At 41.9% G+C, this 22,574-nt stretch overlaps 1 protein-coding gene across 7 annotated transcripts in view; it reads right to left on the bottom strand.

Annotated features, from left to right (window-relative positions):
- ELAVL2 (ELAV like RNA binding protein 2) overlaps window positions 1–22,031 on the bottom strand; it is a 148,808-nt gene extending 126,777 nt beyond the window's left edge. For 3 of the 7 annotated variants that reach the window (XM_038769600.1, XM_038769601.1, XM_038769602.1), the window contains exon 1: window positions 21,818–21,893. The gene's annotated coding sequence lies outside the window, so the exon portion shown is untranslated. Of the gene's footprint in view, window positions 1–17,843; window positions 17,981–21,817 lie in introns of those variants that run through there. The other 4 variants (XM_038769606.1, XM_038769604.1, XM_038769605.1 and 1 more) reach the window with 4 other exon arrangements.
- Between the last annotated feature and the right edge of the window lie 543 nt (window positions 22,032–22,574).

Raw genomic sequence — 22,574 nt, 5'->3', positions numbered from 1 at the left:
TCCTTGCCCGGGCGTGGAACACCTCCCTCCACACATCCAAACTAGCTCTCTTCCTCCCGTCAAAGCCCTCTTGAGAGCTCACCTCCTTCAGGAGGCCTTCCCAGACTGAGCCCCCCTTTTCCTCTCCTCCTCCCCATCCCCCCTGCCCTACCTCCTTCCCCTCCTCACAGTACTTGTATATTTGTACCGATTTATTTCTGTTTTACTTGTACATATTTACTGTTCTATTTATTTTGTTAATGATGTGCATATAGCTATAATTCTATTTGTTCTGATTATTTTGACACCTGTTTACATGTTTTGTTGTCTGTCTCCCCCTTCTAGACTGTGAGCCCGCTGTTGGGTAGATACCATCTCTATATGTTGCCGACTTGTACTTCCCAAGCGCTCTGCACACAGTAAGCGCTCAGTAAATACGATTGAATGAATTTCCCATTTCTAAAATCTAATGCCTGAATTTAAAGGGGAAAAAGTATATAGGCTGGCTGTTTACTGCATTAATTGAAGGATCTAAGGTTCCCAGTTAGAACAAACACTCCATCTCGGGAATGAGAAAAGAGAGTTGACTTCTTTAAAGTAGATCTTGGCATTATGAATTGACACAGGAAGAAGCAATATTAGACTGCTCTGGGAGTGTTGAGAGTTTCTTCCAGGGGCTGGCAGTTAGCTTAGAGGTTCTGAACTATGTCATCTATACTCCCCAAAGATAAAAATCAAAAATAAGTCAGATTGTGAAGGCCTTGAGGGCAAGGATGCTTAACTATTGTACTTTCAGGCATTTAATACTCTACACATAGCAGCACTCAATACTATTGATTCACCATTCTTAGCTATATAGCCCGAAGAAACTAGGCTGTCCAAACCACTGCAAGTCTCCTTCTGTTGATAATAATGGTAGATTATCTAAAGTAATAAAGGGGCCAACTATAGTGCTCTCGAGAAAGTGTCCATGTTGATATCCTACCGAGCTCTTGGACTCAAAACTGCCTTCAGAAACTGTGAAAAACACTGTACAATGCAAAAAGGAAAATGCCTTTACAGATAATACCTATATCAAAGGACTTTCTGCATTTGTATTTTAAAATCTTAACTAGATTTTTTCCTGTTAAGATAGTTCTGAATACAACTTCTCATCTGGTCCCCATTTTCCTGTCCTCTCCATCCCTTCTATGTAATACTGTATATCATTCTGATTTTAGAGTATTTTAGATTGCTGCCTAGGTACTGTTATATAGAAAATTTTTTCCTAGTTCTTTGATTTTTCTACCCCTTTCCCTTCCACTCCCATACTCTAGTTTTAAAACTAGGGAGAATTAATTCACCAACATCTCTACAAACAGTACACAAAAAATACTTAAGGATGCCCTAGAGCCAAACAAGTGAATGACAATTGAAATAAGGTAGGCTAAGACCTTCTTTCTGAAGTAGTCTCACAATAGACTAGATCAAGTCTTTAGGGTTTCTTTCATTTAGCATAAGTTTAATCAGATATTCAATACTTCAAGAATCTTATTCTGCTTTTGCTGAAGTCAAGGCTTTGTGGAAATAGTTTTATCCAAATTTTTAAATCAACAGGGCAAAGAGATGGGTCCACCAAAAGACAGAAAGACATCAGGCAGTTGTAGTGTATTTGGACTAAAGGACACATCCTATGTTTAAGAGGAAAAAAAAAAAGTTAAGGTGATTGATACTGTTTTGATATATTGGAGAGATTTTTTTTTAAGTTTTTAAAGACTCAAATTATGGTACACAGGCTGATTTAAATCAAATTGAACATATACAAGTCACCAGAACTAGATTTACCTACTGCTTCTTTTAAAACATCAAGATTTGGATGAGGCTTTTAAGAAGTAAATTTCCACACCACACTGGTAGGTCTGTAGTTTATAAATAGCAAATAAGCATGTGTCTTTCACCAATCCTCTTCCCCTTTATTCTTAGATTATGAGACTCTTGGAGACTATGTCCATATATCATCCTTATATTTTTTCCGAGCACTAAGTACATAGTAAGCACTTAAATACCATTACTACTACAGCTGCTCCACTTTCCTGGATGGAAAAGAAAAAAGCAGGGGCATGATATAGTCACACTGGGCCACAATCTGGAAAATGGGGGGAGGGAGGGAGAGAGAGTGAGAGTTTTGGGAGGGGGGGCCAGGGGGAAAAAGAAGGGGAAGGGTAGAAAGAGAAAGAAATGGACATTAAATGCTTGTGAGTAGAAAATTTTAGTAGGGCTCGAGATTTTTGTTAAACAGTCACTACAAAATTGCTTCTGAGAAGCAAGAAAATTAATGATCAAAAGATCCAGATAACTGAACAAAAACAGTTTATCAGAATCAATGCCACCAACTTCATCAACATGGAATGCATATAACATTTTAAAGTTACTATGATAGTAAATGGATGCCCAACAATTATTTATGTATGCTCTCACCCCTCTTTCAGCAAGATGAAGAAACTGGAAATAGTTTACTCTAGAGGCTCAAGGAAGATAGCAGGCTTTATTTCTCTTTCACTTAAGCCCCAGAAAATGGGACTCCCTAGACCATTTTCATTAACTCTTTCCTAAGGGAGAAGAGAGGGGAAAACTAATTGAGGACCAAATATTAGCACATGGACAAGTTCAAACAGAACAACTAGGACACTGCAGCTAAAGCCTGTAGCACTAAAGCATGGTCAGAAATTTTGTTAGCATGGGAAAAAGGGACAGGCAGCTCCATACAAGGCTTCAGCTGCACTGTCCCTTTTTGCCATGCTAACAAAATTTCTGACCATGCTCAGCTCCTATCAGAGATAGTCCAACCCAACTTCAGCACCTGAAACTCACTCCCAAGGAGGACTTGTACCATCTGCCTAAGGACTGAAATGTCAGAAGCCTCCTGGAAGCACGTTTCTGACAATTCAGTTCAAACTTCTGTAGTCTTACCTGACATGGGGAGGGAGGGGCCATCACTTGACTTCTCGGTGCCTCAGTTACCTCATCTGTAAAATGGGGATTAAGACTGTGAGCCCCACCTGGGACAACCTGCTAACCTTGTATCTCCCCCAGTGCTTAGAACAGTGCTTGGCATATAGTAAGCACTTAATACCATTATTATTATTATCCTTCAGAATGTAAACTCATTGTGTACAGGGAACATGTCTACCAACTGTGTTATATTGTACTCTCAAGTGCTTACTACAGTGCTCTACACAATTGTTCTCAGCTGTTCAAGTTCAACTTTAAGCCAACCCAACCTGAGTTTTGGGGCTTAGAACCTTGTCTCCAAAATACAGGGTAGGTAGGATTATCACCGGTGAGGGGGAAAGATGTGAAGCCACAAGCAGCCTATCAATTGGGATTTGTAATCTGATAGTGCTACCTAGGCAACAGACCAAATTTCTTGATCTTCATATTACAAGATACATTTAGGGTAAATGAGTGATGGCCAGAGGAAGGAGATTACAACTGTGGTGCCTAGGTGGGATCTTCTGGCAGTTCAAGGAGTAGCTTAAGATTCTTTGCAAAAATCCCCAACAAGGACTTGCCTGCAGCAGGTGTAAATCTCAACCCAAACTATCAAATTTTAATGTAATCTCCTGGTCCTCAGCCTTCCACACCCCTGAGAGAGTGTTTTGCAGGTAGACGATCCCAAGATTCTTTTGGTATACTGCCATCACTATTCTATAACAAAGCTACAGATCTCTCCCTCCTGCCACCCAACAAAAGAACATATTAATCACTTGGAGTTCTATTTGCTTCTGTGGCAGATAGGATTTAGAAGACTTCACACACACACACACACACACACTCTCTCTCTCTCTCTCTCTCTTCAAACTCCTTCCCTCTGCTAGTCAGCCAGTATTACCTTTGCACCTGCCTGACCCAAAAGGTTTCCAGGCTTTAAAAGAACAGTTTAGATTTTACATTCCACATATTCCAGACATATTAGTACTTGGATAGGCAGAATATTAACCCTCAGAAATCTGGCAGGATCAAGCTCCTGTATTGTCATAGCAGGGTTCCTGCCAAAACTCATAAAGGCAGCCTGGGGTCTTGCACAATCACATGGCTCAGTTCAGATGACCATGTAATACGTAGAAATCCTCCTGGATATAGGTTCAGAAACATGGAGCTGTTACTGCCTATTACCCACCCTTTCTGACTCACATTTCAGCAATGCGGATTCAGGCAGAGAGATCATCTACCCAGAATGGGATTCTGATAGATAAGATTCAGATTGGCTTGATGCCCATCTGACTTCTTATTTGCCTTTTGCTCTTTGACAACTTTCCTAATTATCCAGAAAGGGGCTCTAGAAGGAAGGAAATGTACATATCTTACTCCATTTTTGAAGTGCTATCAATTTAAGAGAACATTGAGCCTCAATCCAGTCTCTTTAGGGCACAAGCACCTATGAAAGTCAGAATTAATCCTGTAGAAGGAACTCAGCTGCCATAACTCTAACACTTATTTCATATACCTTACCTGTAAACTGCTAGCAAAAGTGGAAAATGTGTGTCTATCTTGAGGAAGAGGGTGACAACATGGTGAATGAAGTAATCCAGCTACAAAGAGGAAGAAAAAAGGCTGATACTGCTAGGACATCTCAGCCACTTAAAGCTTTGCAAAAAAAAAAAAAAAATCACAGTTTAGTATCATATTAGTAGTGCAGAAGTATTAACAACTGCTGTTTTTCTTTGAAGCAGCTTTTCTTTAAATCAGGAACAATTAATTAAGTCAGAGGGCTCAATACAATGTTCTAACCACTCCCTCTCACATGTATTTACAATGGAGACTTTTCATATTATGAAAAATCCAGGCATCTACTTTTTTAAAAAAAACACACACAACTTAAGCTATGTGAGAATTGAAAGCTTTAATACTAAACTATAAGACATTTAGTAAAACAAATTTATACAAGAAGAATTAAGCAAGGCTGCAGAGAAAAATGTAACTGTAGATGGAAAAAACCTCAAATATCATGGCTAATAAAATGCATGTGCATCCAGTCACTTAAAATTAATTAAAACCCAGAGCAACCAATCCTAACAGTTAAGTTACCAAGTTTTGGTTAAAGATTAGTTAAAAAGAAAAGTTGTGATTTGCAGGTCGGGGGACATTTGGGTGCAATCTAATATATATATATAGTTTAAAGGAGTAGAAATGCATCATTATGTTCAACTTAATTACAAAATGCCAAGAGCTTAATGGCATGTGACATCAGAAAATTTTGCCAATCTGTAGGATTTCCCCCAACCCCCAAGGCTGAACTAGTTGTTCCCCATAACTACAATACTCTTGTAGTGAGAAACATTACACTGATTTTAATTTATTCTTTATGTCACTACATTTTAAAAATATGGCATTGGCTATTAAACAATCCAGGTTAGGTGCAATATTACTTCTAGAGAAAGTGAATTTGCACAGTACGATATGCCGCCAAGTTTTAAGCTAATTACAGCATTGAGCTGAATACATACATCAATACCCTTGTCCACAAAAAAACCCAAACATGAACAGCTGCTTGTCCACTGTATCGGAAGCCTTATTAGTAAAGCAAAGGAATTTTACTGCAAGTGAGATTCACTGATCTTCCCGTATAATCTATTATACCACACCTGTGTGCACAATGTGTCTGGGACTGTGGATCCCAAATTGGAAATTCCCCTCTCCCCCCACCCCCTAATCCCAACACACATGAATTTTGCTAGTTAGTGGTATCTTCAAATATGGAGCAATATCTATTCACATACACACCCCCATTCCTTCAAGTGTTGCAGCAAAATTGGTTGAAGATGCTCTGTTTCCAAAACAAATTTATATTCTGGAGAAAGAGAAAATGGATGGGGGAATGGAGAGAAGAAAAAAAATGCAGCAACTGGTTACCTAAACACTCCTTAGAGCAACCAATTTAACTGACATATGAAAGGCAGAAAAAAGTTGCCACTTTCAGCAAGGAAAGGGTAGAATAGAGGGGTTTTTTGGGGGAGGGTGGAGAGAAGAGATTTGTGTTTTTACAACTAATAAAGACTTTGGAAATATTCACCATCCAAGCTACTTCTTGCCGTCCAGTGGTAAAGAAATGGGGGTGGAACTGTGAAGGATGCAATCATGTTGAAGAGATAGGATAACCCTTCAGTGAAAGTTTAATCCTAAACTCCCAAATTTCACATCCATTCTCATTTAAATTTTGAATTAGATGAAATACAAACAGACTTTCTGGTATCTGATGTGTTCAGAGCTGAAGTTGAAATCCACCCTGTTCTAACACAGGATTACATTTCTAGAAAGTACTAAGGAAAAAACTTGCATTGGAATACTCACTGTGTCCGATGCTGGGCATTTATGGCAGTTTCTTCCAACACTATGTCACTCTATCCAAATAGGCTCGTATTCTCAGGTGAACATTCCCTAATTTCCTAACAGTGTTCTAGTCAAAATATATAGTGAACAAACATGCAGAACTGAATATATTTGAGTATTTCCGGTAACTAGGGGAAGCCTGTCTCAGACTGCAAAAATCTAAGAGCAGGGACAGTGTCTTCCTTTTATTGTATTCAATGTCATGTGCCTGGGAGGGGATCAGGAGGGTAGAAGAGGAAGAAAAAGGAGGCAAAGGAAAAGAGTTAACTTGACAACGGCATAACAGGAAAGAGTAGATGAGCATTCAGGTTTAAGAATAAAATGGTCGTGATACAGCAAGTATAATAATTCCAATGTGTTTTTACGATGCAGAAGGCTGACATATGAATTCTGATGTTAGAAATAGATCACTGAAATAACTTCAATGCAACAGTTTTAAGCCTCATGTGTAGAACTACTTATTTAGAATGAAATACATCTAAGGGACAAAAATATACCTAATGACGTAAGAAGTTACTCCTTAAACTTTTATGGGCCCTGCGGTTCCTTGATGGAATACAGGGGTTTAGTGTTGCTTTTTGAACACTTGTAGAGTGCAAGTAAGAATTTGAGTAAATTCTCAGTAGCAAGAACACCTTAAGGGAGTTTTACTCAGTAATAATTGCTTGTTTTCTTCACTGAACTTGAATTCTTTTAACTACCTGAAATGTCATTATCAGCTGCATGCCAGGAAGATCATACAGTTAGACTATTATATAAAGTCATAGGTGCCACAATCAAGTCAGTAAAACCTGAAAAAGGCTTGAGTTTAAAAATAAACAGATTATTTCAGTTTCTTGTAGAAGATGATTTAGGATTTAAACAAAAAACAAAAAAAAGGTCTTGCCATCTGTTTTCACTATTTCCTCAAAGTAATCATAATCTTGTTCTCCAAATGTGTTTCAGTTGATTTCCAGCAAAGCAATGCTTCTTGTATCTTTGCTCAGCCAGAAATATGCAAATTTAATTGAAAATTCAGAGCAAAACTTAATACTGGTGAGAAATTATGAGCTTTATAGGATATTCTACTTTGCTGGCTTTTCGCTGAATGAGGTAAAATGGCAAGCTGGAGGGTAGAAATAAAAGGAGTGTTCCTCAAATTTGAGTTAATATTAGGACTTCTAGTAATAGGCTTGCCTCACATTAAGGGTCGCCTCCCAACACTTATTTTATTCACAAGTTAGCTGCTGGTATTCCCTCATCTTTTGAATTCAAAAAGGAATCCTTTAGCATAGTATTTTTTTTTAAGTCTTCCAGGAATGTGGCAGAAAGCATTTAGAGTGTTGCCCCCTAAGTAATACCTAAATCCTTAGGTTTTTCAGGGAAATTCATTCAATCGTATGAGTGCTTACTGTGTGCAGAGCACTGCACTAAGCACTTGGGAGAGTAACACAACAGACATTCCCTGCCCACAGTGAGTTTACAATCTAGAAGGGGGATGCCTGGCACCTAAATGCCTAGTGACAGGGCCTCAAACCCCCCAAGACAAATATGCACACCACTGTTTTGCAGGAAAGGACTTTGAAATTTACCAGAAGTAGGACCTTGTTACGTTTAGGTATGTTTGGAAAAAAAAAAAAGTCACTAGAGCTAAGTATGTATGGTGGTGACCTCAATACACAGAAATCACTTTTTGTAAGCCTCCAAATGCTTCCACATCTATTGCTTGTTTATCTTCAAACTATTAGTTAAGAGATAAGACTATCCCCATTTTACAGATGAAAGAGATAGGCTCGGAGGGGTTTAATGATTTAACAAAAAAGTCACAGACCATAGCACTACCAGAACTAGAACACACAGTTCCTGACTCCCAGTCCAGTGCTCTTTCTACTGACTGACTATCTACCAACCCACATTACCAGCTGGGGCAAAGCAAATTATCTTGCAGAGAGTTGTTGCTACACAGTATTTCAACTACCAATTCCCTGGAGTTGAGGCCAACTAAAAATCCTCTCTCGCCACCCTCTTCCTCTCCCCCCCCCCCACACCACCACGTGGTTAATTGTAAATTAGGAATCTTTTAAGTGAAGCATCTGTTCCTACTTTTAAGTTTCCAAAGCTAGATTTCCTATTTTCCTGCATGTGAAATTAGGCATTTAAATATAAAATTAAGAATTTAACCAGCCTGAGAAACTCAGTAAAAGCTAATCATGATTTACTAAATCTTTAGAAATGCTTCATTTGCACCAAGTCAGTGAGTCAGTGATCAGTTAAATGAATCCCACAAACTGAACACTTTAGAGTATTTATTAAATGTTTACTATGTGCTGAGAGAAATACAGGATGATTTCTAACAATCCCTATTCCACAAGGTGTTTACAATCCAAATAGAAAATGCAGAGCTTCAGTGGTTTAGTTTCTCATTTTTTTTTTTTTTTTACTGAGTTCATACATGGCCTAACTCAGTACTAGCATCACCTGAGAACAACTGGACATACTAGTTATAATATGGGTTTTAATGCTATAATTGGAATTTCTGTCCACACATAGAATTTTTAAAAAAGTCAAAGCTGCATGGGATTGGCAACAGCAATGGTCTGTTTTTGCCAAGTGTACCAACCATCATCTTCTGCCCGCCAAACCAACAACAAAACACCTTCCTGGATGCATCAAGGATCAACTAGATTAGATCACAGTATGGTGGAGGGGCTGCAAGAATGCATGGACCAAAAGCAGCCATGCAATCAGTTGTATTTATTGAGTACTTACTATTTACAGAACACTGTACTAAGCACTTGGTAGAGTTCAACAGAATTAGCAGACATGTTCCCTGCCCATAACGAGCTTACATGCAAGGAATAGAAAGCTCAACAAATCATCTTCTTGTCATGTGACAAGTTCACGTTGACTATGCAGCTGATGCTTCAAGAAGTGACCTCCAAGCCACCAAGGCAGCCAGGAACCCTGCAGCAATACCACAGTGGTCCACTGAAGTGGGAAAAACTGCAATCTCCAGTATCAACAAACATTTCTCCATGATCATATATCAGGCACGGTCAGGATACTGGGCAAAGCCAAGCAAAGTCACCAAGATTGGTTCAAGGCAAATGCCTAATACCAATTCTACTCCTAGCAAAATACCTACTGCACCAACAGCACCCCAGGACTCGGCCAAAAGCAAGGCTTACAGAAACCTATGACGCGACACACAGAAATCAAGTTAGGGGGAACATGCACAAAAGGTGGTGGGGTGCCAAAGCGATCCCTGGTAATTAATAGTGTCCACTGAATGTCTTACGTTGAGCACTGTATTAAGCACTTGGGAGAAGAGAAGATACTGTCCCTGCCTCAAAGATCTTAGTCTAGCATTGCTGGGGGCAGGAGAGGAAAGAGGGTAAGAGACAGACAGCAGTTTACTGATGAAAGGGGGAGCATTTCAGAAATACAGTATATACCATGTACAAAGTTGTGACAGAAGGTTGTGAACAACACAGATCATGAAACCCCCAAGAACATCTAATCAGTATTCACCCCTGTACACACCATCACGGCACCTCTTAAAGTGAGGATGGCTCTGGCCTCAGCAAAACAAGGAGGGACTCCTGAAGGGGTGGCTACAACATTTCAATATTCTCAACGTATTTTCTACTATTGAAGAGGAGGCCCTTCAAAACACAGAAAAATCAGCCAATGTAAGACACAGAGGCAAAAGCACCAGGTGCTGCAATTAAATTGTTAACAGAAGAGTCTGAATAGGCACAATGCAGTTGGAACTGTGGGTCCCATGTTGGCCTTTACAGCAACACACAGGCGAATCTCATGGTCAGCAATGCCTTTGACTATGATGCTTGGCTATATACAAAAAGAACACACACAATGCTATGTCCCAGTAGAAGTGTTCTCAACTGGTTCCATGAAAATAGTTTTTCCACGTAAGTGCTAAACAAAGTACAGTTTCCCATAGGAAAAATGTAAAAAAAAAAGTGCACTGCGAAGCATGATGGAGTCTTCTGTTGCGAACAACAGATAAGCTGCCTCATCCCAACCAGCTGAATTCCTGCTGGGGCACAGAGAGGAACAGGCAGTGACACGGCACGCTTCAAAGTACATTCATGGTCTTCCCCCACATTATCTATCCCCAGGAAGAATTAGGACTACATCCCAGGCCTCTTCATCCCTAGACCCGTGTTCTTTCCACTGAAAAGCACAACCAGCAACAGAAATATGTACCCAATAAGACCATAAATGTAGTACAAAGTTTTCAAAGTGTTATTTTTCACCCAAAGCATACTTCATGTTAATCCTCTACAGATTTCACTCTGTTCCATAGACCTTACAGAACATAATGAAAAATTGAAGTGGTTTCATAACTCTAATCAAGTCCCATGAAATATTTCAAGTTTGAGGGGGGAGAGTAAGGCAAAAGTAAACTTTGCAGTATTTTCCTCAGAGGGAGAACTCCACAAGAAAACACACTAAAAATTCAAAAGCACTAACATGAAAGTGTTCTAGAATAATGTTACAACCAGGAATGGCAAGCGCTTAGCAAAGTGCTCTGTGCACAGTAAATGCTCAATAAATACAACTGAATGAATGTGCACATGTATGCCTATAATGTGCTTTGAGTTTGAGGATACTATGGACTGATTTTTTTTTTTTTTAATCAGTATGTGGTGAAGATTAGTCCCACGGGCAATCACTTCTGCACTGTGTATACATAACCACTGTCTTTTGTTGCATTGTTCCTTATCCATAGTGCAGTTTGTTTCTGCTTCTTGGGGTCCTGATCCTCCCAAAGCCTCCGCTTTAAAGACAGTTACCACATTTTTAATTGCTGTACACCAGCTGGAACTATGTCCCCAGTGTTTACTCATCTGCCACCATATTTGAGGTTTTGCCTCATTCTGTCTTTAGTTTCTTCTGTCCACCCTTTCCAGTTTAATTTAGCCCAACATAGAGTAGTTTGAATATCCTGCAGTCACGCATTCTCTTTACATGCCCCACCCAATAAAGGTGTTTTACGAAGAGGAACCAAACTTTTTCCTGCAGTCACCAGGTCTAATGCCAAACGTTTTGGTAAGAACTATGAACCCCACTTAGAAGCATTCATAAATTTTTCCTGTATTTTACACACGTCAAAGATCACATAAGCTGTGTCCCAGCATGGTCCAAAGCTACTTTGGAATTTTGGGAGCATGTGGTTAATTATTTTCTTCAGTAGTCAATCCAAGAAGACTCTGGCTAGACTCTCGAAAGCAATTAAAAGTAACAAGATTCTCCCCCCGAACCCAGGTCCAGTAGTTTCTGCTAGTTGTCTCTTCACTCTTACCATCCCATCACTGGTCACTCATGCTTCCTAGCTTTTTCTTATTTGATGATGAAAGCTTTCCACAGCTACCCCTTTGGTCAAAGTTCTGAGGATCTACAAGGTAGTGTTAACATACAGCTTGTTTTGCTACAGCTTAGGTCCTTAACTTAAAATACTTCTCAAGCCAGTAATAGTGATTTTTTACCCCCTGGAAGCACCAGGAGTCTTAAAGGCCACCTTAGTGTGTACCCTGTAGAGCCATTCTACCATTGTTCACCTTGGTAGAGGCAAATAGGATTTTCTTATTCTAAAAAAGCTGTCAAAAGGAACATGGCACAATGGTGGGAAATTTTGTCCCCTGTACTGCTGGGACTAAAACGCCTACAAGCAACTAGATGACAATTGCAATAACTTCTGGTTTGGCCCAGACTCACTTGCAGTTCATCCCTGGGAGCCAAAGCAAATATCTTGCCAGGCACAAACTGGGGTTGATCCAGGGCCCGGATTTCTGGAAAGCATAGAGCTCTATAGGGGGCATAGGGGAGAGAAAAGAGAGGGAGTAGGGAGGAGAGGGATTCTCAGTCCAAAGTCACTGAGCTTTAAGAAAGCTCTTTAACAGTGTTAAGTTATTTGAATAAGGTCAAATTACATCTTCCAATTGTGGGTTTACTCCCACCATTTTCTGTGAGTCCAAGAGGGAGACTGGAGTTGGTAGTACTAGAAAAAATTGTGAACTTTTCTTTACTACAAAAGGTGGAAGGTTGGAAAACCTCTGGCCCATTTCAGTGGTGACCACTTCATGTGCCTATGGTTTTTACCCAATTATATGGACGGATATTGCTTAGGAAACCATTTGTGGCCAAGGAGGAATTGAATAAATCGTTTCAAGATCTCATGGGAAAGACGGTCCTGCTTTCACATTTACACTGAGAAAAAGCCTGGGCGGTAAATCAATGCTTAAATTAGTAATGAAGTATTCATACAAGTAAACAGCGAGTGCAGAACTCAAAGTTCATATTCAACCATCATGAACTTAACTTGACTAGTCCACACTGAAGTTGACTGGCCCATGTGACAAGTCAGTTTCCTTCAAAGTATTTATATATGTTATTTTAAAAAGGAAGACAGTGTGCCTTGGACTGACAAACTTCAGTGTTCTCCTGATAGCATTTCCTGCTGTCCTTGGACTATCTGTACTGCCTCTACTTCATCCATAGACCCAAGGATGCAGTAATCGTCGTTTGATTAAACTGTTCATGGAAGAAACTTTCTTAAACTCATTCCATCTCCCCAAAATGCAACATTTGTCCTGTGACACTGAAATATTATCTCCTGATGGATACCAGACAGTAGAAGTTGATAACATAAAAAAATTGAAACAAACACTTTGCTCTCACTTCTACCACATCTAATTGAATTGGTCTCTAGAGCTGCAGAATGAAGAGATTAACCTTTAAGACACCTGTTTACTACAAACTACTGTAAAAGTCCATGCACTAATTCCTCAGCTAACACAGAAGGTTGGAACTACCACCCCATTATAAACTCTTCCCCAACAACTCTATTGAAATGTATTGCTGCTATTATTCACTTTGAGTTAATGCTGCAAAGTTTACCTTGGGTTAGGCATTTCCTTTTCCTTCCCTTTAAAGAGGTTGGACTTGATAGGATGGATCAAAGTCCATCTAATGTAAAATTAAAAATAACAGATCAATTTAACATAGTGGCAGATCTGTTAGCACAAGGTGGCTCTTTTCTAAGTAGGACGTGGAAAAAACACTTAAGTAGTCACACGGATACAGAAACAACGAATTCAAAGACTTTCATTATCAGTTCATATTTCTATTGGTATTGGATTGTGTAGCCATTGTGCTTTTAAGGCTTCAGGAATGCATTAATGTGCTTTATATTGTTATCTACGGGAAGCTACACTTCCTTTAGCACTCACTATTTTTCATGGAATCAATTAAACCCTGAGAGGATGTAGCGATATTTCATTATGCTTAATGCAACTTAGATTTACCATCTCCACATGCATGATCTTTCCGTAAACCAAGCGAGAAAGTTAAAATGCTCAGATGTGGCTACTGAATATTTGAATCCAATGAGGAAAATATGCTATCAAAACCAAATATTTGCACGTGACATTTGATTTTAAATTAACCACCTTCATGCAATTAAAGGTATACAGGAACTCCCAGTGGGTGAAAAGCTCTTTCAACAATAGTTCCTCAGTCTCAACACAAACAGCAGCATGATTAGCAGAGTGGGATGGGCAACTATTGGGCCTTACGACAGCCACAATCATGAAGTATCACTGTGGGCAGGGAATGTGTCTGTTGTACTCTCCCAAGCTCTTAGTACAGTGCTTTGCACACAGGAAGTGCTCCATAAACATGACAATGAAGTATGGCAAAAATGTTTGGCCATTCCATGTATTAAGAAATCTTCATGACACTTCTATAGTGACAACTGGCCAATAAGCCTGATACAGTGTCTCCTCACACACACCCTGTTGCTAGTCATTTGTAGGCCAGATACACAATTGGTGGGTAACAATGATGATGGCATTTGTTAAGCGCTTACTATGTGCAAAGCACTGTTCTAAACACTGGGGAGGTTACGAGGTGATCAGGTTGTCCCACGGGGGGGCTCACACTTAATCCCCATTTCACTGATGAGGTAACTGAGGCACAGAGAAGTGACTTAACCAAAGTCACACAGCTGACAGTTGCCGGAGCCGGGATTTGAACCCATGGCCTCTGCCTCCAAAGCCCGTGCTCTTTCCACTGAGCCACGCTGCTTCCCATGTGGTACCTGGATTGCATTTTGTGCTTTCCTGATACGGATATATAGTGCTACTACTTGGGCAACAGAAGGCAACCAATGAAGGAGCAAACCCAAAATGTTATCTATAAAACCCAATCTCTGCTTAAAGAGCAGATAAGCTGTAACTCAGCGGCTTCCAGTTCATTCAGTTTTCCTTGGACTGAATGACTAGGTCTCCTAGGGACTGAATGCTAAAGGCCCTGTTCTCCACAGGGGGGAGGTAAACGAATGACTTGACTGGAGTCAATAGCTCCTGTACAACAATCAATACATGATCATTTGTGTTCTGCACATCATGTGCCACACCCCATTTCTATGAAAGTGACACAATTATTCAGGGACCAAAGCATGCTAAGTTAGAACGCCACCAGCTGAAGGCAAGTCAAAGCTGTGACTAATACCACTTTGGTTATCAGAGGAAAAAAAAAAAAAATCTTGCTTTAGGTAAATTTAACAAAATGAAAGATACTCAGAAAAAGATTAGGGCAAGGTGATTGCCTGATCATTTTTTGCTGGTGCTAAGGGAGAAAGACTAAACAGTAGAAACTAGAGTTGGAGACAAAATATCAAACTGATGATTTTTTTTTAACCTGAGAGCCAACATCCCTCTCTTTCCTATTTTTCAGACCAGTCAATTCACAGATATCTTCTTCCAAAACACACCAGCTGTAACTTCTCCACCAAGCATTTACAACCCACCTGTAACAGAGCACTAAGCAAGATGTCAGCACTCAGGAAAATTAATTGGTCAAATGGAGCAGTGATTTTCTAAAAATGTAAGGCCAGTTACCACTGTAATTACACCCAAAGGCTTCTGATAGTAACTGCTCATTTATGCTCTTCCTCTACCCACCAAAACAGAGGCTATTAGAAAGGAATGCCTCAAAAATTGCTCACAAGCACTCTAACATGCTTTGTAAGAGCAGTTTACCAAGAGGAAAAATAAAATTACAGCAGTCACCCTTTATAACACTTTTAGTGTTTTTTTTTTTTTTTCAGGATAACACTATTGCATTTTAATGCCAGTATTCCTTACAGTGCTCTCACTTCACAATAGATCTTTGGTTTTGTCATATATTAAGTTTTTAAAATGGTATTTACAGTGTGCCAAAGCACTGTGGTAGACAATCAGATCACCCATAGTCCTGTCCCACAAGGGACTCACAATCTAAGTAGGAAGGAGAACAGGTATCTCTGTTTTCCTCTATTTTAAAAGATGAGGAAACTGAAGCCCAGGGAGGTTGTGAATTACCCACGGTCACAAAGCAGGCAAAATGGCAGGTCAGGAACTAGAACCCAGATCTCCCGGCTCCCAGTTCCATGATCTATCCCCTGGGTCACGCTGCCTTCCAGCATACATGCCTTGTATGTTCATCCTGAACAGTCAGCCTGTTTAGGCCCCCAAATAAAACACTGCGTTTTGCAGGTAGGTTACTCCAGCTACCCCTCCAAGGGACAGAGAGCACACTGACCTCAGACTACATCTAAAATAATGCAAATATGGGAGCATTTTGCTCCAAGAGCAGGCCTAATTGCTACAGGTTAAGCTACATATTCCTGTTGCTTCTCAGCAGAGTCAAGTGCCACCAGTTAGCATATCAAAAGAGTTAAGTCGACAGATATGCTAAGTGCCTTGACTCAAGCGAGGGCCAAATCAATATATACAGAGTTGGAAGACAGCTTTTAATGTATATGTAAAACTTGGTTAAAATTTATGATCTGTTACTGGTACATATCGACATTACTGTTTAATCGAGCAAATGATTAAGTTCGGTTAATCTCTTTCTACATATTGTTTTTAGTCCATTTCGGTGGTCGTGGAAAGGTACGTTTTGCATTATTTCCTATGGGAAATTATATTCCGTTTAGCATTCTTTTGCCTAAACAGCATGTTCAAGGAAGTAATTAGGAGCACTATGCGGAGTTTTTCTAGGAGGCTTCCGTTCCTGAGAGAGTATGCTCTTAAGTAATGCTTATTTTCACCTAGCAAAAAACACAAAGATCACAACATCACAGCTTCAATACGTGGACAAGAGGTTTCAGTAAGAGATACTGTTGAGACCGAGAGGTGACCTTGAAAACGTCACCAGGCACTGCAAGTGCGAATCCATCAGGGCAGCAGGGAACACTTTTCAGGAAATCAGCGTGAAACAGAACTCAGTCGCCCTGAATCCTTTCACCGACACATACGACTAGGACTTCACTCCCAATAACACAACATCACCCTTGAACCCAAGGATATTCTTTAGGTTAGATGCACAAAGTTAAAGGTGAATCTTGAGTCTTTACGAGTCTCCAAGTTACGTCTAAATGCTATTCTAGGTTGAAAAGGTTGGGATGAGGGGATGAAGTGGGGAAAATGAAAGGTGAGGGATTATGAAAACGTAAGGTTAAGACGAAGGGATCGTTGAAGAGTGGCTCTGGCTGGTCCACAAATGCCGGGAGACGCGGAAGCTAAATTGCGAGACACACACACACACACACGGATTGACCCTGGAACACGACAGGGAGAACTGGCAGTCACAGGGTTAATCAATCGTATTTATTGAGCGCTTACTATGTGCAGAGCACTGTACTAAGCGCTTGGAAAGTACAAATTGGCATCACATAGAGACAGTCCCTACCCAACAGTGGGGTTAAGTAACTCAGAGTCGTACCTATTGGTTTCGACTTTTGCAGCCGAAAAGACGCACTAGGGGTGCTCCGGGAAAAGACTCGGTGAGGTTGGTTGGGCTAAATGCAACGCTAAAGAGCACCTGTCGGCGCGGGGGGGGGGGGGGGGGGGGAAAGAAATGTTGGATGGAGTGGTTCCGCCCACCCCACCACCTCAAGTGCACCCATTCTCGCGTCCTCCCCTCCTCCTTCTCCAGCTTTCCTTGGTCCGACTCGTGGCCTTGTCGACCCTTATTGGGAATAGGGGAAGGGAGGCCCTCGGCGACTTTCCCGTGCGTCCCAATATCACCGGCATAACCTCTCCTAACGCCTAAAGGGGATGCGGTTGTTTGGTTAAGACCACTTGGTTTCCTTTCCCCTAACCCCCGGTCCGGGGGGGGGGGGGAAAGAACAAAACAGCCTATTTAGAAGTGAGCCCACAGTGGGCGGCAGCTCCAGTGGAAGAACTTAACGTGCATACCGGGCCTTTGAGGATTCAGAAGTCACCAGAGGCGCTTTCAGGGGGGTAGGGAGGATGCCCAGAAACCCCCCCAACTCCCCTCAAGCGTACTCATCCGAGTCCCGTCTGGCTTTTCTCCGGAGCGGGCTTCAAGCTCTGAGCAACTATTCCCTCCTAAATGCCCGGGCTGCGGCACCTGCAGAGAAAGCGCTTGGGCCCCGCTGGGTCTTCTGTTCTCGTCTCCAACCCCGGCCCCGCCCCACTTGCCTTCTTCGACCGCCGCTGGGGCCCCTTCTGCCGCCGTAGTCACGGTGGAGTCGAATCGGAAGCCGCTTTAGCAGCCGCTCCTAGCCGCTGGCGGGAAGACGGAGAGGAGGTCAGGGGGGTGCCCTGCTGCTGCTCTTCTTCTTCTCCTCCTCCTCCTCGCTCGCGTCTATAGGACCTCGCCGCCTCCCGCTGTTTTTTTTTACCAGGACCGGAGGGAGGGGCTTGCTGGAGAAAGCGCCCAGGGGCGGAGCCTTTGGCTAGAGCTAGTACAATTAACCGGCTGGTTAAAGAGCCAAGGGGCAACCTCGAGGGCCCCCTAGAATCGCTCCCGGATAGGGGTTAGAAGTTGCTGCTTCACCCCCTGCACAAGGCTCCTGAGGCCGTTTTCTCGCTGCGCCCTATAAGTGCGGCCAACTCCTCATGAAGTAGCCTGAGGACTGGTGTGGTTTATATATAGCTACATGTATAGACTATGTATAACACGCATACATAAACTGCAGACTGTTGCCCGCTTTGTGTCCTTTTGCGGTAAGTGACGACTCCTCTTGGTGCATCTGGCCTCTCACATGGACTAGAGAACGCCCTCGAATCTACATATACCTGTACGAGATGTCCTGCTTTCGGTTAAAGAGTGGAACCGCTATTCGACTGAAAACGATACACCGTATCCTTCAAACGTCCTCAACAGAGCCCTGCCAAGTAACGGCTTGTCCTTCCATGTTCTCCTCCCGCACCTGACCTCACCTTCATCTCTTACGACTCCCACGAAAACCCCAGACCCGCTTGCAATACGGGCCCTGCAGCCAGAAGCAGAAACGCACTACACCTGAAACACCCAGATGGTTTGTAATTGCATTTTGGTTACCACAAAGCACCTGTGTCATCCCGTTCCCTTTAAATTAAGGCTGTAGGGCCGCCTCTACCACCGAACAGGGGTGTAGGTGAGGCACTTCAGGGCACACCGTGATGCTACAACAAACAACTCCAAAATCTGTTTTTGACTCAAGTTTGAGCAAAGGAGTGGTGGGTTTTTCAAAATCTGTTTTGGACTCAAGTTTGAGCAAAGGAGTGGTGGGTTTTTTTGGGGGGTGGAGGGTGTAAGGCCTTGTCTTTCCTCTATTCTCCCACAGAGGCTAGGTTTCAACTGAATTGTCTAGTTCAGAGTAAAATAATGCTATAATAATGATGGCATTTATTAAACACTTACTATGTGCAAAGTGAGTGCAGTTTACCTGGGTAAGGCCAAAAGTGAATCTTTAGTTTGACCAAAACAAAATAGCTGAATTAAGACCCGATACTTGGTATAGATGATCTGGTTAACTTACAAACAAGGACAGTGATCTTAATGCGAGGGAAGGGGGAGAGGGTTGAGTGACTTTCTCAACCTGGCAGTGTAGATAGCGATTTCATAACACCGCAAGGTCTCAATGGGCTTGAAAACCCTCATGAAGCGGATGAGACTGTTCCAACTTCAAAAGAGACCTGCTTAACCACCCACTTGATGGTCTGTGTTGGCCTCCTTTCAACAGCTGTTTGTAATAGACTGAGTTCAGGTGCAACAGCAACTCCCATAGGTGACCATGGTTTATGGCAAACCTAATAAATCTCTGAGCAAAAAAGCTATTATGTCCTGGTTTGAAGAAGTGAGACTAGGTGATGTCTGCTTCTTGATGAACACACTCTCCTGTGAGTGGAAGTTGCCCCTTATGATAAATTGACCTCTTTAAACCCTTTTTCTGAAGGCAAAGTGGTGGGTGGGTGTGAGGGGGAGGTAAAAAGACGGGTGGTTAGGAGCCAACGAAGAAGAAAAGCATTTTATTAAGTAAGGCACAAATAGGAAAAGGTGACAAGCCAAAAAATGAAATTCTGGAAAGAAACAAAGTGAACAGACTGGTGAAAACCTGTGATGGCTGTATTTAAAAGGTCTTTTTAAGACGAGTTGGGGCCCTGAACCAGTCTCCACAAAGATTCAACACCCTTCATCTTGAGGAATATAACAGCCGAATTCTGAGCAGCATTTTTTCGAGTACTATTGTTTTCCCTCTAGCTTCTAAAATTCAGAACTTCAGTTTAAAATAGGCTGGCCTGCTGCCCCATTTATAAAGCCTTTCACACTTAAATTTTCACTAAGAGTATGGGTGTAAAAGGGGGTAGGAGAAAGAGAGAAATTTTACCCAAGTATCTTGGTTGTTAAGCGAGAAAGTACAGTCACATCCCAACCATTCCCCGAGAATGTGAAGAATACTAAATGGCTTAATATTCCTTTCACCATCATCACAATAATGCTAGATTTGCAACGTATAATTACGAGTTAAAATACACAGTCTCAACACCAGTTTCACTAACCAATACGTGAAAATAGAAACGGGAAACGTGTCCAACTACCAATTTACCACAGTTGTATAGCTCTTGTATTAATTCTTTTCAGATGTGAAATAGGTGGGTACGTAGCAACGTGCTGGGCATAAATTAAACAACAAAGGGCAACGCCGGGTCCTGTCCACGTAGCCCAGCCAGTTTGCAGTTTTAACTAACCGTGCCTCATCAGATCGCTGCGTATGGAGAGGAGGGCTTTTCGCTTAGAGCATGGGTTGGGTGAAGGGGACCAGGGGAGATCAATTCCTTGCTCGGCTTGAGCTCTTAGTATTTTCCCTGTACCAGCCCGCCTGGCTCCAGATTTCTCTCCTGCCAGTGATTTTAAACTTCTCAGAGGCAAACCGAGCCTCGCAGTGGGGATTCCGCTCCCTTCGCCCCCTCAGACACAGGTTTTCCTTTACGCAGCAGAAAGCAAACGGATGTCGCCAGAAGGCTGAGAAACTGCACAAGTTAAAATGAAGCTGGAGTTAAGGCAGGAGGCACAGTCCTGCCAAACGCCTCACATGCTCTCTACCATTTTTCTCCCGTGGCAGTTTTAACAATAGCTACTCGGAGAAAGGAGGGGACCGTGTGTGTGTGTGTCGGGGAGGGGGGTTTTTACGTAGTCAGTCAGGCAAGACTAACAGTTGTAGTTGCAACGGATCCATGACCCACAAAATTGAGCCGGAGTTCCCTCTTCCTCTCCACCCTCCCCCGAAGATGAAGTCAAATGTAAAGGACCAAGGACAGAGATTGGAGTCTACCTCCGTGTCCCCGGGCAGTGTCAAATAGCCTCACGAGCTCAATTGCCGTTTTACCGACACAGCACGCAAGATCTTATTTATGCTTTTCAGAACAAAGGGAATCTCAAATCTTGGACAGAGTGGAGGATTCTGTCCATGACAGAGTCCTTTTTCATATACGCTAGGGATGGTCAAATGTAAAGTCTCTTCGGTCTGTCCCAAATTACAGTAATTAGCTTCCCCAAATCGGTTCCTGCAATCCAGCTATTCATCAGTTTTTGACAGCCTCCGCCCCCCTCCCATCCCCCGCTCCAGAAGACAGCCTTCATGCACTTGGTCCAGTCAACTACAAGTCGTTCTCTGCTGCAGCATCTAAATTGCATTTAGCGATCCTATCGACTCAATAAAATGCTCTTTGGGTAGTGCAATTAACTTGGGGTGTTATCTGACTAATCTGTAAATTTAAGCTTCTCTCTTCGGAATGATACTTTTTCATTCTTCTAGATGCTCTATAATCCTACAGAGTCTTTACGCATGATATAAGCATGCATTCACAAAATACCAAGTTATCCTGTAAAATGCATTCGGATGAAATGAACTTCAAAAATCAATCTGGATATGCATCTCCGTGTCTAGTCTCACATTTGTATGCCTTTTCCCCGCATTTGCCTCTTAGCTTCTCCTAGTGACACCTGTGAAAATTTGGTATATTAAAAAAATCCTTCAAGTATTTATGTATAACTAACATATAATGCAGAGCAATGGCTTTGAAACGAGATATGTGCGGTTAACTTAGTATCCTGTACTCCATTCACTTACTGTGTTTGTCAGCCTTTAGCTGCAAGAAACCATTAAAGAAACCAAATCGCAACTTACCTTTCTCCCTTAAGATTTTTTTTAAAAGTAACGGCGCTGTTGTCCCAATAAGGATGAGCAAGAAGGAGCTGGATAGTTCTCTTAAAGCAACACAAAATCTTAACTGTGAACAGCTTAGCGGAAGCAAATAAAATGAAACGCTTTTCCCGAAGTCCAACACTAAAAGCAATGAGAAAAATGAAAGAAAAGGGAAAACAAAAAAAAAGGGAAAGCAGGGGGGAAAGCCAATACTGTGCTCCTAGAGCAGTTCAACTAAACAAAAAAAAAAGGGGGGGGGGGGACGAGAAACTAATAAAGGAACAAAGAAAGGGATGAAAGAACGTTATTTTGAAAGGAAGATGTCTTTCTCCTTATTGCTTTTCAGAAGCTCGCTACAGAAGTAAGATGCTGCATCTCTAAGTGAGAACAGAAATAAAGGGGGGAGGATGTCTTAAAAGGGAGGCGGACTGGACCACAGATTTATAGCAACCGTATCACCGAGCCCTGCTCTGCCTCCGCACTGGCGTGTGTGCAGCTGCTGTGCCAGGCTTCTATCCTGGGGAGGGGGGGCACGCGCGGAAGTATACAGCAAATCTTGCTACAACGTAACATGCTCGGGGCTTTGGCTTTGTGATTGGTGGAGATGGATACTTCTGCACGGCCTCCGGGCGAAAGCTAGATTCTATTGGCTGCGAGGCCCTGTCAGTCTCGGCCACTCAACGGAGTGCCGTTTCAAGGTAAGTTGTGCGGTGAAGTACACCACTTAACACTGGCGGCG

The sequence above is a fragment of the Tachyglossus aculeatus genome, chromosome X4 (genome assembly GCF_015852505.1).
Source record: "Tachyglossus aculeatus isolate mTacAcu1 chromosome X4, mTacAcu1.pri, whole genome shotgun sequence".
NCBI lineage: Eukaryota > Metazoa > Chordata > Mammalia > Monotremata > Tachyglossidae > Tachyglossus > Tachyglossus aculeatus.
The sequence above is the reverse complement of the archived record's forward strand: the minus strand, read 5'-3'. Positions and strand labels throughout refer to the sequence as shown.